The sequence below is a fragment of the Ascaphus truei genome, chromosome 11, assembly GCF_040206685.1.
Source record: "Ascaphus truei isolate aAscTru1 chromosome 11, aAscTru1.hap1, whole genome shotgun sequence".
In the NCBI taxonomy this organism is placed as follows: Eukaryota; Metazoa; Chordata; class Amphibia; order Anura; family Ascaphidae; genus Ascaphus; species Ascaphus truei.
Window position 1 is genome coordinate 58,664,592 of NC_134493.1, and position 12,819 is coordinate 58,677,410.

The following is a 12,819-nucleotide window of genomic DNA, read 5'->3' on the forward strand; positions in this document are numbered from 1 at the left end:
CCTTGCAGTTCCCCCTGCTAGCTGCACTAGGATGTCACTTTCCTTGGCAGTCCCCCCTGCTAGCTGCACTAGAATGTCACTTCCCTTGGCAGTCCCCCTGCTAGCTGCACTAGGATGTCACTTCCCTTGCAGTCCCCCCCTGCTAGCTGCACTAGGATGTCACTTCCCTTGGCAGTCCCCCTGCTAGCTGCACTAGGATGTCACTTCCCTTGCAGTCCCCCCCTGCTAGCTGCACTAGGATGTCACTTCCCTTGGCAGTCCCCCCTGCTAGCTGCACTAGGATGTCACTTCCCTTGCAGTTCCCCCTGCTAGCTGCACTAGGATGTCACTTCCCTTGGCAGTTCCCCCTGCTAGCTGCACTAGGATGTCACTTCCCTTGCAGTTCCCCCTGCTAGCTGCACTAGGATGTCACTTCCCTTGCAGTTCACCCTGCTAGCTGCACTAGGATGTCACTTCCCTTGGCAGTTCCCCCTGCTAGCTGCACTAGGATGTCACTTTCCTTGGCAGTCCCCCCTGCTAGCTGCACTAGGATGTCACTTTCCTTGGCAGTTCCCCCTGCTAGCTGCACTAGGATGTCACTTTCCTTGGCAGTTCCCCCTGCTAGCTGCACTAGAATGTCACTTCCCTTGGCAGTTCCCCCTGCTAGCTGCACTAGGATGTCACTTCCCTTGCAGTTCCCCCTGCTAGCTGCACTAGGATGTCACTTCCCTTGGCAGTTCCCCCTGCTAGCTGCACTAGGATGTCACTTCCCTTGCAGTTCCCCCTGCTAGCTGCACTAGGATGTCACTTCCCTTGCAGTTCACCCTGCTAGCTGCACTAGGATGTCACTTCCCTTGGCAGTTCCCCCTGCTAGCTGCACTAGGATGTCACTTCCCTTGGCAGTCCCCCCTGCTAGCTGCACTAGGATGTCACTTTCCTTGCAGTTCCCCCTGCTAGCTGCACTAGGATGTCACTTTCCTTGGCAGTCCCCCCTGCTAGCTGCACTAGAATGTCACTTCCCTTGGCAGTCCCCCCTGCTAGCTGCACTAGGATGTCACTTCCCTTGCAGTTCCCCCTGCTAGCTGCACTAGGATGTCACTTCCCTTGCAGTTCCCCCCTGCTAGCTGCACTAGGATGTCACTTTCCTTGCAGTTCCCCCTGCTAGCTGCACTAGGATGTCACTTTCCTTGGCAGTCCCCCCTGCTAGCTGCACTAGGATGTCACTTTCCTTGCAGTTCCCCCTGCTAGCTGCACTAGGATGTCACTTCCCTTGCAGTCCCCCTGCTAGCTGCACTAGGATGTCACTTCCCTTAGCAGTCCCCCCTGCTAGCTGCACTAGGATGTCACTTTCCTTGCAGTTTCCCCTGCTAGCTGCACTAGGATGTCACTTTCCTTGGCAGTCCCCCCTGCTAGCTGCACTAGAATGTCACTTCCCTTGGCAGTCCCCCCTGCTAGCTGCACTAGGATGTCACTTCCCTTGCAGTTCCCCCTGCTAGCTGCACTAGGATGTCACTTCCCTTGCAGTTCCCCCTGCTAGCTGCACTAGGATGTCACTTCCCTTGGCAGTTCCCCCTGCTAGCTGCACTAGGATGTCACTTCCCTTGGCAGTTCCCCCTGCTAGCTGCACTAGGATGTCACTTCCCTTGCAGTTCCCCCTGCTAGCTGCACTAGGATGTCACTTTCCTTGCAGTTCCCCCTGCTAGCTGCACTAGGATGTCACTTTCCTTGGCAGTCCCCCCTGCTAGCTGCACTAGGATGTCACTTTCCTTGCAGTCCCCCCTGCTAGCTGTACTAGGATGTCACTTCCCTTGCAGTTCCCCCTGCTAGCTGCACTAGGATGTCACTTTCCTTGGCAGTCCCCCCTGCTAGCTGCACTAGGATGTCACTTTCCTTGCAGTTCCCCCTGCTAGCTGCACTAGGATGTCACTTTCCTTGCAGTCCCACCTGCTAGCTGCACTAGGATGTCACTTTCCTTGCAGTTCCCCCTGCTAGCTGCACTAGGATGTCACTTTCCTTGGCAGTCCCCCCTGCTAGCTGCACTAGGATGTCACTTTCCTTGCAGTCCCCCCTGCTAGCTGCACTAGGATGTCACTTTCCTTGGCAGTCCCCCCTGCTAGCTGCACTAGGATGTCACTTTCCTTGCAGTTCCCCCTGCTAGCTGCACTAGGATGTCACTTCCCTTGCAGTTCCCCCTGCTAGCTGCACTAGGATGTCACTTCCCTTGCAGTTCCCCCTGCTAGCTGCACTAGGATGTCACTTTCCTTGCAGTTCCCCCTGCTAGCTGCACTAGGATGTCACTTTCCTTGGCAGTCCCCCCTGCTAGCTGCACTAGGATGTCACTTTCCTTGCAGTTCCCCCTGCTAGCTGCACTAGGATGTCACTTCCCTTGCAGTTCCCCCTGCTAGCTGCACTAGGATGTCACTTCCCTTGGCAGTTCCCCCTGCTAGCTGCACTAGGATGTCCCTTTCCTTGGCAGTCCCCCTGCTAGCTGCACTAGGATGTCACTTCCCTTGGCAGTCCCCCCTGCTAGCTGCACTAGGATGTCACTTTCCTTGGCAGTTCCCCCTGCTAGCTGCACTAGGATGTCACTTTCCTTGCAGTTCCCCCTGCTAGCTGCACTAGGATGTCACTTTCCTTGCAGTTCCCCCTGCTAGCTGCACTAGGATGTCACTTTCCTTGGCAGTTCCCCCTGCTAGCTGCACTAGGATGTCACTTTCCTTGGCAGTTCCCCCTGCTAGCTGCACTAGGATGTCACTTCCCTTAGCAGTCCCCCCCTGCTAGCTGCACTAGGATGTCACTTCCCTTGCAGTTCCCCCTGCTAGCTGCACTAGGATGTCACTTCCCTTGCAGTTCCCCCCTGCTAGCTGCACTAGGATGTCACTTCCCTTGCAGTTCCCCCTGCTAGCTGCACTAGGATGTCACTTCCCTTGCAGTTCCCCCTGCTAGCTGCACTAGGATGTCACTTTCCTTGCAGTTCCCCCTGCTAGCTGCACTAGGATGTCACTTTCCTTGCAGTTCCCCCTGCTAGCTGCACTAGGATGTCACTTTCCTTGCAGTCCCCCCTGCTAGCTGCACTAGGATGTCACTTTCCTTGGCAGTTCCCCCTGCTAGCTGCACTAGGATGTCACTTTCCTTGCAGTTCCCCCTGCTAGCTGCACTAGGATGTCACTTCCCTTGCAGTTCCCCCCTGCTAGCTGCACTAGGATGTCACTTCCCTTGGCAGTTCCCCCTGCTAGCTGCACTAGGATGTCACTTCCCTTGCAGTCCCCCCTGCTAGCTGCACTAGGATGTCACTTTCCTTGGCAGTTCCCCCTGCTAGCTGCACTAGGATGTCACTTTCCTTGCAGTTCCCCCTGCTAGCTGCACTAGGATGTCACTTTCCTTGGCAGTTCCCCCTGCTAGCTGCACTAGGATGTCACTTTCCTTGGCAGTTCCCCCTGCTAGCTGCACTAGGATGTCACTTCCCTTAGCAGTCCCCCCCTGCTAGCTGCACTAGGATGTCACTTCCCTTGCAGTTCCCCCTGCTAGCTGCACTAGGATGTCACTTCCCTTGCAGTTCCCCCCTGCTAGCTGCACTAGGATGTCACTTCCCTTGCAGTTCCCCCTGCTAGCTGCACTAGGATGTCACTTCCCTTGCAGTTCCCCCTGCTAGCTGCACTAGGATGTCACTTTCCTTGCAGTTCCCCCTGCTAGCTGCACTAGGATGTCACTTTCCTTGCAGTTCCCCCTGCTAGCTGCACTAGGATGTCACTTTCCTTGCAGTCCCCCCTGCTAGCTGCACTAGGATGTCACTTTCCTTGGCAGTTCCCCCTGCTAGCTGCACTAGGATGTCACTTTCCTTGCAGTTCCCCCTGCTAGCTGCACTAGGATGTCACTTCCCTTGCAGTTCCCCCCTGCTAGCTGCACTAGGATGTCACTTCCCTTGGCAGTTCCCCCTGCTAGCTGCACTAGGATGTCACTTCCCTTGCAGTCCCCCCTGCTAGCTGCACTAGGATGTCACTTTCCTTGGCAGTTCCCCCTGCTAGCTGCACTAGGATGTCACTTTCCTTGGCAGTTCCCCCTGCTAGCTGCACTAGGATGTCACTTCCCTTAGCAGTCCCCCCTGCTAGCTGCACTAGGATGTCACTTTCCTTGCAGTTCCCCCTGCTAGCTGCACTAGGATGTCACTTCCCTTGCAGTCCCCCCTGCTAGCTGCACTAGGATGTCACTTCCCTTGGCAGTTCCCCCTGCTAGCTGCACTAGGATGTCACTTTCCTTGGCAGTTCCCCCTGCTAGCTGCACTAGGATGTCACTTCCCTTGGCAGTCCCCCCTGCTAGCTGCACTAGGATGTCACTTTCCTTGGCAGTTCCCCCTGCTAGCTGCACTAGGATGTCACTTCCCTTAGCAGTTCCCCCTGCTAGCTGCACTAGGATGTCACTTTCCTTGCAGTCCCCCCTGCTAGCTGCACTAGGATGTCACTTCCCTTGCAGTTCCCCCTGCTAGCTGCACTAGGATGTCACTTTCCTTGGCAGTTCCCCCTGCTAGCTGCACTAGGATGTCACTTTCCTTGCAGTCCCCCCTGCTAGCTGCACTAGGATGTCCCTTCCCTTGCAGTTCCGCCTGCTAGCTGCACTAGGATGTCACTTCCCTTGGCAGTTCCCCCTGCTAGCTGCACTAGGATGTCACTTCCCTTGGCAGTTCCCCCTGCTAGCTGCACTAGGATGTCACTTCCCTTGGCAGTTCCCCCTGCTAGCTGCACTAGGATGTCACTTTCCTTGCAGTCCCCCCTGCTAGCTGCACTAGGATGTCACTTCCCTTGCAGTTCCGCCTGCTAGCTGCACTAGGATGTCACTTCCCTTGGCAGTTCCCCCTGCTAGCTGCACTAGGATGTCACTTCCCTTGGCAGTTCCCCCTGCTAGCTGCACTAGGATGTCACTTTCCTTGGCAGTCCCCCCTGCTAGCTGCACTAGGATGTCACTTCCCTTGCAGTTCCCCCTGCTAGCTGCACTAGGATGTCACTTTCCTTGGCAGTTCCCCCTGCTAGCTGCACTAGGATGTCACTTTCCTTGCAGTTCCCCCTGCTAGCTGCACTAGGATGTCACTTTCCTTGGCAGTTCCCCCTGCTAGCTGCACTAGGATGTCACTTCCCTTGGCAGTTCCCCCTGCTAGCTGCACTAGGATGTCACTTCCCTTGGCAGTCCCCCCTGCTAGCTGCACTAGGATGTCACTTTCCTTGGCAGTCCCCCCTGCTAGCTGCACTAGGATGTCACTTCCCTTGGCAGTCCCCCCTGCTAGCTGCACTAGGATGTCACTTCCCTTGGCAGTTCCCCCTGCTAGCTGCACTAGGATGTCACTTTCCTTGCAGTTCCCCCTGCTAGCTGCACTAGGATGTCACTTCCCTTAGCAGTCCCCCCTGCTAGCTGCACTAGGATGTCACTTCCCTTGGCAGTCCCCCCTGCTAGCTGCACTAGGATGTCACTTCCCTTAGCAGTTCCCCCTGCTAGCTGCACTAGGATGTCACTTTCCTTGGCAGTTCCCCCTGCTAGCTGCACTAGGATGTCACTTCCCTTGGCAGTTCCCCCTGCTAGCTGCACTAGGATGTCCCTTCCCTGGCAGTTCCCCCTGCTAGCTGCACTAGGATGTCACTTCCCTTAGCAGTTCCCCCTGCTAGCTGCACTAGGATGTCACTTCCCTTGCAGTCCCCCCTGCTAGCTGCACTAGGATGTCACTTCCCTTGCAGTTCCCCCTGCTAGCTGCACTAGGATGTCACTTTCCTTGGCAGTTCCCCCTGCTAGCTGCACTAGGATGTCACTTCCCTTGGCAGTTCCCCCTGCTAGCTGCACTAGGATGTCACTTCCCTTGCAGTTCCCCCCTGCTAGCTGCACTAGGATGTCACTTCCCTTGGCAGTCCCCCCTGCTAGCTGCACTAGGATGTCACTTCCCTTGCAGTTCCCCCTGCTAGCTGCACTAGGATGTCACTTTCCTTGCAGTTCCCCCCTGCTAGCTGCACTAGGATGTCACTTCCCTTGGCAGTTCCCCCTGCTAGCTGCACTAGGATGTCACTTCCCTTGCAGTTCCCCCTGCTAGCTGCACTAGGATGTCACTTCCCTTGGCAGTCCCCCCTGCTAGCTGCACTAGGATGTCACTTCCCTTGCAGTTCCCCCTGCTAGCTGCACTAGGATGTCACTTTCCTTGGCAGTTCCCCCTGCTAGCTGCACTAGGATGTCACTTTCCTTGCAGTTCCCCCTGCTAGCTGCACTAGGATGTCACTTCCCTTGCAGTTCCCCCTGCTAGCTGCACTAGGATGTCACTTCCCTTGGCAGTTCCCCCCTGCTAGCTGTACTAGGATGTCACTTCCCTTGGCAGTTCCCCCTGCTAGCTGCACTAGGATGTCACTTCCCTTGGCAGTCCCCCCTGCTAGCTGCACTAGGATATCACTTCCCTTGGCAGTTCCCCCTGCTAGCTGCACTAGGATGTCACTTTCCTTGCAGTTCCCCCTGCTAGCTGCACTAGGATGTCACTTCCCTTGGCAGTTCCCCCTGCTAGCTGCACTAGGATGTCACTTCCCTTGGCAGTTCCCCCTGCTAGCTGCACTAGGATGTCACTTCCCTTGCAGTTCCCCCTGCTAGCTGCACTAGGATGTCACTTCCCTTGGCAGTTCCCCCTGCTAGCTGCACTAGGATGTCACTTCCCTTGGCAGTTCCCCCTGCCAACTGCACTAGGATGTCACTTCCCTTGCAGTTCCCCCTGCTAGCTGCACTAGGATGTCACTTTCCTTGCAGTTCCCCCTGCTAGCTGCACTAGGATGTCACTTCCCTTGGCAGTTCCCCCTGCTAGCTGCACTAGGATGTCACTTCCCTTGCAGTTCCCCCTGCTAGCTGCACTAGGATGTCACTTCCCTTGGCAGTTCCCCCTGCTAGCTGCACTAGGATGTCACTTCCCTTGCAGTTCCCCCTGCTAGCTGCACTAGGATGTCACTTCCCTTGCAGTCCCCCCTGCTAGCTGCACTAGGATGTCACTTTCCTTGCAGTCCCCCCTGCTAGCTGCACTAGGATGTCACTTTCCTTGCAGTCCCCCCTGCTAGCTGCACTAGGATGTCCCTTCCCTTGGCAGTTCCCCCTGCTAGCTGCACTAGGATGTCACTTCCCTTGCAGTTCCCCCTGCTAGCTGCACTAGGATGTCACTTCCCTTGCAGTTCCCCCTGCTAGCTGCACTAGGATGTCCCTTCCCTTGCAGTTCCCCCTGCTAGCTGCACTAGGATGTCACTTTCCTTGGCAGTTCCCCCTGCTAGCTGCACTAGGATGTCACTTCCCTTGCAGATCCCCCTGCTAGCTGCACTAGGATGTCACTTCCCTTGCAGATCCCCCTGCTAGCTGCACTAGGATGTCACTTCCCTTGGCAGTCCCCCCTGCTAGCTGCACTAGGATGTCACTTCCCTTGCAGATCCCCCTGCTAGCTGCACTAGGATGTCACTTCCCTTGCAGTTCCCCCTGCTAGCTGCACTAGGATGTCACTTCCCTTGCAGTCCCCCCTGCTAGCTGCACTAGGATGTCACTTCCCTTGGCAGTTCCCCCTGCTAGCTGCACTAGGATGTCACTTCCCTTGGCAGTTCCCCCTGCCAACTGCACTAGGATGTCACTTCCCTTGCAGTTCCCCCTGCTAGCTGCACTAGGATGTCACTTTCCTTGCAGTTCCCCCTGCTAGCTGCACTAGGATGTCACTTCCCTTGGCAGTCCCCCATGCTAGCTGCACTAGGATGTCACTTCCCTTGCAGTTCCCCCTGCTAGCTGCACTAGGATGTCACTTCCCTTGGCAGTTCCCCCTGCTAGCTGCACTAGGATGTCACTTTCCTTGCAGTTCCCCCTGCTAGCTGCACTAGGATGTCACTTCCCTTGGCAGTTCCCCCTGCTAGCTGCACTAGGATGTCACTTCCCTTGGCAGTTCCCCCCTGCTAGCTGCACTAGGATGTCACTTTCCTTGGCAGTTCCCCCTGCTAGCTGCACTAGGATGTCACTTCCCTTGGCATTTCCCCCTGCTAGCTGCACTAGGATGTCACTTTCCTTGCAGTTCCCCCTGCTAGCTGCACTAGGATGTCAGTTTCCTTGCAGTTCCCCCTGCTAGCTGCACTAGGATGTCACTTCCCTTGGCAGTTCCCCCTGCTAGCTGCACTAGGATGTCACTTTCCTTGGCAGTTCCCCCTGCTAGCTGCACTAGGATGTCACTTCCCTTGGCAGTCCCCCCTGCTAGCTGCACTAGGATGTCACTTTCCTTGGCAGTCCCCCCTGCTAGCTGCACTAGGATGTCACTTTCCTTGGCAGTTCCCCCTGCTAGCTGCACTAGGATGTCCCTTCCCTTGGCAGTTCCCCCTGCTAGCTGCACTAGGATGTCACTTTCCTTGGCAGTTCCCCCTGCTAGCTGCACTAGGATGTCACTTTCCTTGGCAGTTCCCCCTGCTAGCTGCACTAGGATGTCACTTTCCTTGGCAGTTCCCCCTGCTAGCTGCACTAGGATGTCACTTTCCTTGGCAGTTCCCCCTGCTAGCTGCACTAGGATGTCCCTTCCCTTGGCAGTTCCCCCTGCTAGCTGCACTAGGATGTCACTTTCCTTGCAGTTCTCTCTCAGTGCAGATGGAATGGATACATTATGTATCTCTTTTTCCTTCCAGTCTGTCACACCCCTGGTTGCTCTGGCAACTTCTCCAGTCCTCCTAGTTTTGGGCTTTCCCATTTTCCCCCCTGTCTTTTGCTGACAGTTGGTGCAGTCTCACTGAACCTTTAGTGTGACCCTTGCCCCTCACTTCCTTTTCCACCATTACCTCTGGATGAGTGAGCACTGCTGTATACTCCTGTATGGTAGGATTATCTTCTCACCTGCCTTTAACTACCAAGCACCCACAGAGAGACACTATTCATACATCAACATCTCTTCACAAGTGACTGTATTTTATGCTACTTTCCCCAAATAAAGTAAGAAAAGAAACAGAACTTGTTGTGCTTGGAAAAGAGGGCCGAGTTGACACTATCTGGGCTAAATCATCTTGCGTATGACCCTGGCTTGCAGAATAGTGAGAAGATACTGTGTGCCTTACAGACACTTACAGGAGCTGCTACTCCAGACTCCATGATAAAACAGAGCAGTCTCAGAAGCACCAAGTAGCTCAAACTGCACACAGCCTGCAGCCTTAACAGACAAGCAGCAGCTTACACTGCACAAGCAGCCTTTCAGACAGGGCAGCAAGCTTTAACCAGCAAACAACCTTGCACACGAGGCAGCAGCTTTGCAGACAAACAGTGCTCCTTACACAAAACCGTATTGCCTTTCTCTGTCTGAGTGCACCCCCTGCACAGCCCCATAGTGAGGATCCACCATCTCTCCTACCCCTGCGCACGTCCCCACGGCCAGCGCCATCAAGGGCCACGCCACCGGACACCCGCCAGGACACAGGTCAGAGCCACCGGACACCTGTGAGTACAGCTACCCCAACGCTGCACGCTGCAGGACACCGCTCGGCATCATCTGAGACAGACGCCCATCGCTGACACAGGTAAAAGACCGCACGCCACACGCACTGGCTAAAGGCCTACACACACCTACAGCATGGCAGAACTCAGAGCCTCACCAGACATCACGCAGGAGAGCGATCACTCAGACACAGAGACCGCTGCGCAACTGCAACAGGCGCAGGCAGACCCAAGGCCCAAACGGACAGTCACACTGACACAAAAGGCCCGTGAAAAATATGAGAGTGACATTGAAGCGCACCGCGCTAAACTAGAGTTGGCCTGGAGCACAACCACACTGGGAATACGCAATGTTACTAGCGTTGGCAACTATGCGCAACAGCTCGAGCAGGCAATAATGCAATTAAGGACCGATTACTCGCGTTATCAAGAACTGTCAGAAGCATATATTACTTACCTGACCAGGGCCAACACCAGCGAAAGCCTGCAAGAAAGAGACTTACAAAATGACATTGACCTTACACGTGACAGCCGCGTGCGGACCGCTATCACAGACGCGCAAAGCGTGAGAAAAGAGCTCCTCCTGGAGACCGCGTCGCAGCGCTCCAGCACATCAAGGCACTCATCAAGGTCTGAAAAATCAGCGCAATCCAACGTGTCAAGCGCAAGCGCAAACGCTACCAAGGCGCGAGCCACCGCAGAGGCCGCACGTGCCAGGGCCGAATATAGTCGCAGAGAAGCAGCCATAAGAGCAGGAAGAGCGCGCATAGAAGAGGAGGAAAAGACAGCCGCCGCTAATGCCGCTACCGCTGCTGCGACCGCCACTGCTGCCGCTAATGCCGCTACCGCCGCTACTGCCGCAGCGACTGCGCGTAGGAAAGCCGAATTTGATGCGGAACTAGAGGCACTTAATCAAGAGAAGGAAACCGCTGCCGCCATAGCCCAAGCTGAAGTCCTAGAAGCAGCCGCGCAACAGGATGGCGTGGAGCAACCGTACAGACGGATTGCCTCAGAGAATCCAGCCCAACGCACTGAAGACTACGTAAGGAGTCTCTTCAGTGTAAACACCAGCGCACCATCTCAACACGGATGGAGTGGCTCCACAGACTTGCTGGGCCCACGAGGAGAAGATGCTGTTCCTTCAATGGTACATGCTGCCTGGGATAGCCACAGCGGCAACAGTGATCCACACGCCAGTGCGCACACGGATGCACTACAACAGGCTTGCAATCCAGGTACACCCACGCGGGAGAAAACAGCCCCTCACACCGACCAGCAGTCATCATGCGTCCACGCCAAGGAAGAGGCGACCGCACGAACCCTCCCAGCAACTACCTCAGAATGTGACAAACACGCCGATGCCTCAGGCCTGACAGACATAGTCAAGTACATGATTCGGCATGACCTGGTGCAAGCAGGACTCACCAGCTTCGACGACCGCCCTGAGAACTACCGGACGTGGAAGTTGACGTTCAAAGACGCAATCAACAGCTTGGACTTCTCAGCAAGGGAAGAGCTCAACCTGCTATTCAAGTTCCTGGGGAACGAATCCAGAGAGCACGCGAATAGACTGCGGGCGGCAAACGCGCACCAACCCCAAGTAGGTCTTGACCTAGTGTGGGAAAGGCTAGAAGAGTCCTACGGCAGCCCCGAAGCAGTCGAGGATTCGCTCTTCAAAAGAGTCGACAGCATCCCCAAGATCACAACTAAAGACTACTCGAAGTTACGAGAGCTCGGGGACCTGCTGCAAGAACTGGAGTTCGCAAGGAAAGACCATTCCTTAATAGGTCTCAACGTCCTAGACTCAGCTCGTGGAGTGAGACCCATCCTGGAGAAGCTACCCTTCAACCTCCAAGAAAGATGGATTTCACAAGGTTCCAAATACAAAAGGGAGAAGCAAGTCGTCTACCCCCCATTCTCATTCTTCTTGAGCTTCATCCGCGAAGCGGCAAGGACAAGGAACGATCCCAGTTTCATCTTGGGCGCGCAAACCACATACAGTGCAAGCAAACTGAGGAACGAGAGACCAGTAACGAGATATTGTAACACCCAAACACCCATCTCGGTCCGCAGGACGGACGTGCCTCCCACGACCCAAACTACTCCCGATCAGTCGGTCACCGGAGGCAAGGAACCAAGGGACCCAAACAGGGAATGTCGCATACACAAGAAGCCACACCCACTCAACAAGTGCTTTGGGTTCAGGATGAAGTCCCTAGAGGAACGCAAGAGCTTACTTGGAGAATTCAGAGTTTGCTTCAGGTGCTGCGGTTCCACGACTCACCTAGCCAGGGACTGTAAAGAAGAGATCAAATGCACAGTGTGCGAAAGTGACAAGCACGTGACATCTTTACACCCAGAGGCGCTGACACTCCACCAACTCAAGAACCCATCCTCCGTAGCGGAGCATGGCGGGGAGGAAGGAGAAAGAGAGTCAACATCCATCACATCTCAGCGCACTGAGGTTTGCGGAAAAGAAGGTGACAAAATATCCTGCTCCAAAATATGCCTTGTCGCAGTACACCCCCAGGGACAACCTGAGAAGGCTATTCGGATGTACGCAATCCTCGACGACCAGAGCAACCGATCGCTGGTCAGGTCAGAGTTCTTCGACATGTTTAACATACAAGACGGTGCTTCTCCTTACACTCTCAGAACGTGCGCAGGGCGAATGGAGACAACAGGGAGAAGAGTGAATGGCTACACCATATGCTCAATAGACGGCAAAGTGAACATGCCCCTTCCCACACTCATCGAGTGCAGCCACATGGCCACAAACAGGGACGAGATTCCCACACCAGACATGGCACGCCATTACCCGCACCTCAAAAGAATAGCCAACTCCATCCTGCCAGTAGAACAAGGCGCCAAGAACTTGCTGCTGATCGGCAGGGACATCATGAGGGTACATAAAGTCCGTAAACAGCATAACGGACCCCACAACGCGCCATACGCCCAAAGACTTGACCTAGGATGGGTGATAGTGGGCAACGCGTGCACTGACAAAGAGCACGGACAAGACTATGTTGACGCCCGCAGAACGGTGGTAACAGAATGTGGACACACATCTCTCTCTGAACCATGTCTTGGCCATCTCCAAGTGACCAAAGGGCCAAGTGAAGAGAAAAGACAAGGTCATACCCCTGAGATCAACAAAACCCTCCTCACATCGGGGGGATGTGACAATGGCCTAGGATGCTCAGCAGTCCAGACAGCTAAGGATGATGAGTCGATTCCACCGAGGGAAGGAAGTAACCTCCCAAAGGTGACCGACAAAGGGATCGTCCAAAAGGCAATAAACAACCAAACGGTCCTCTCGCGAGCAATGGCACGACTAAGACGTACAGTTGTTCCTCTCCACAGAGTATCAAGCGACAAAGCAGCCAGCTGCCACGGCTG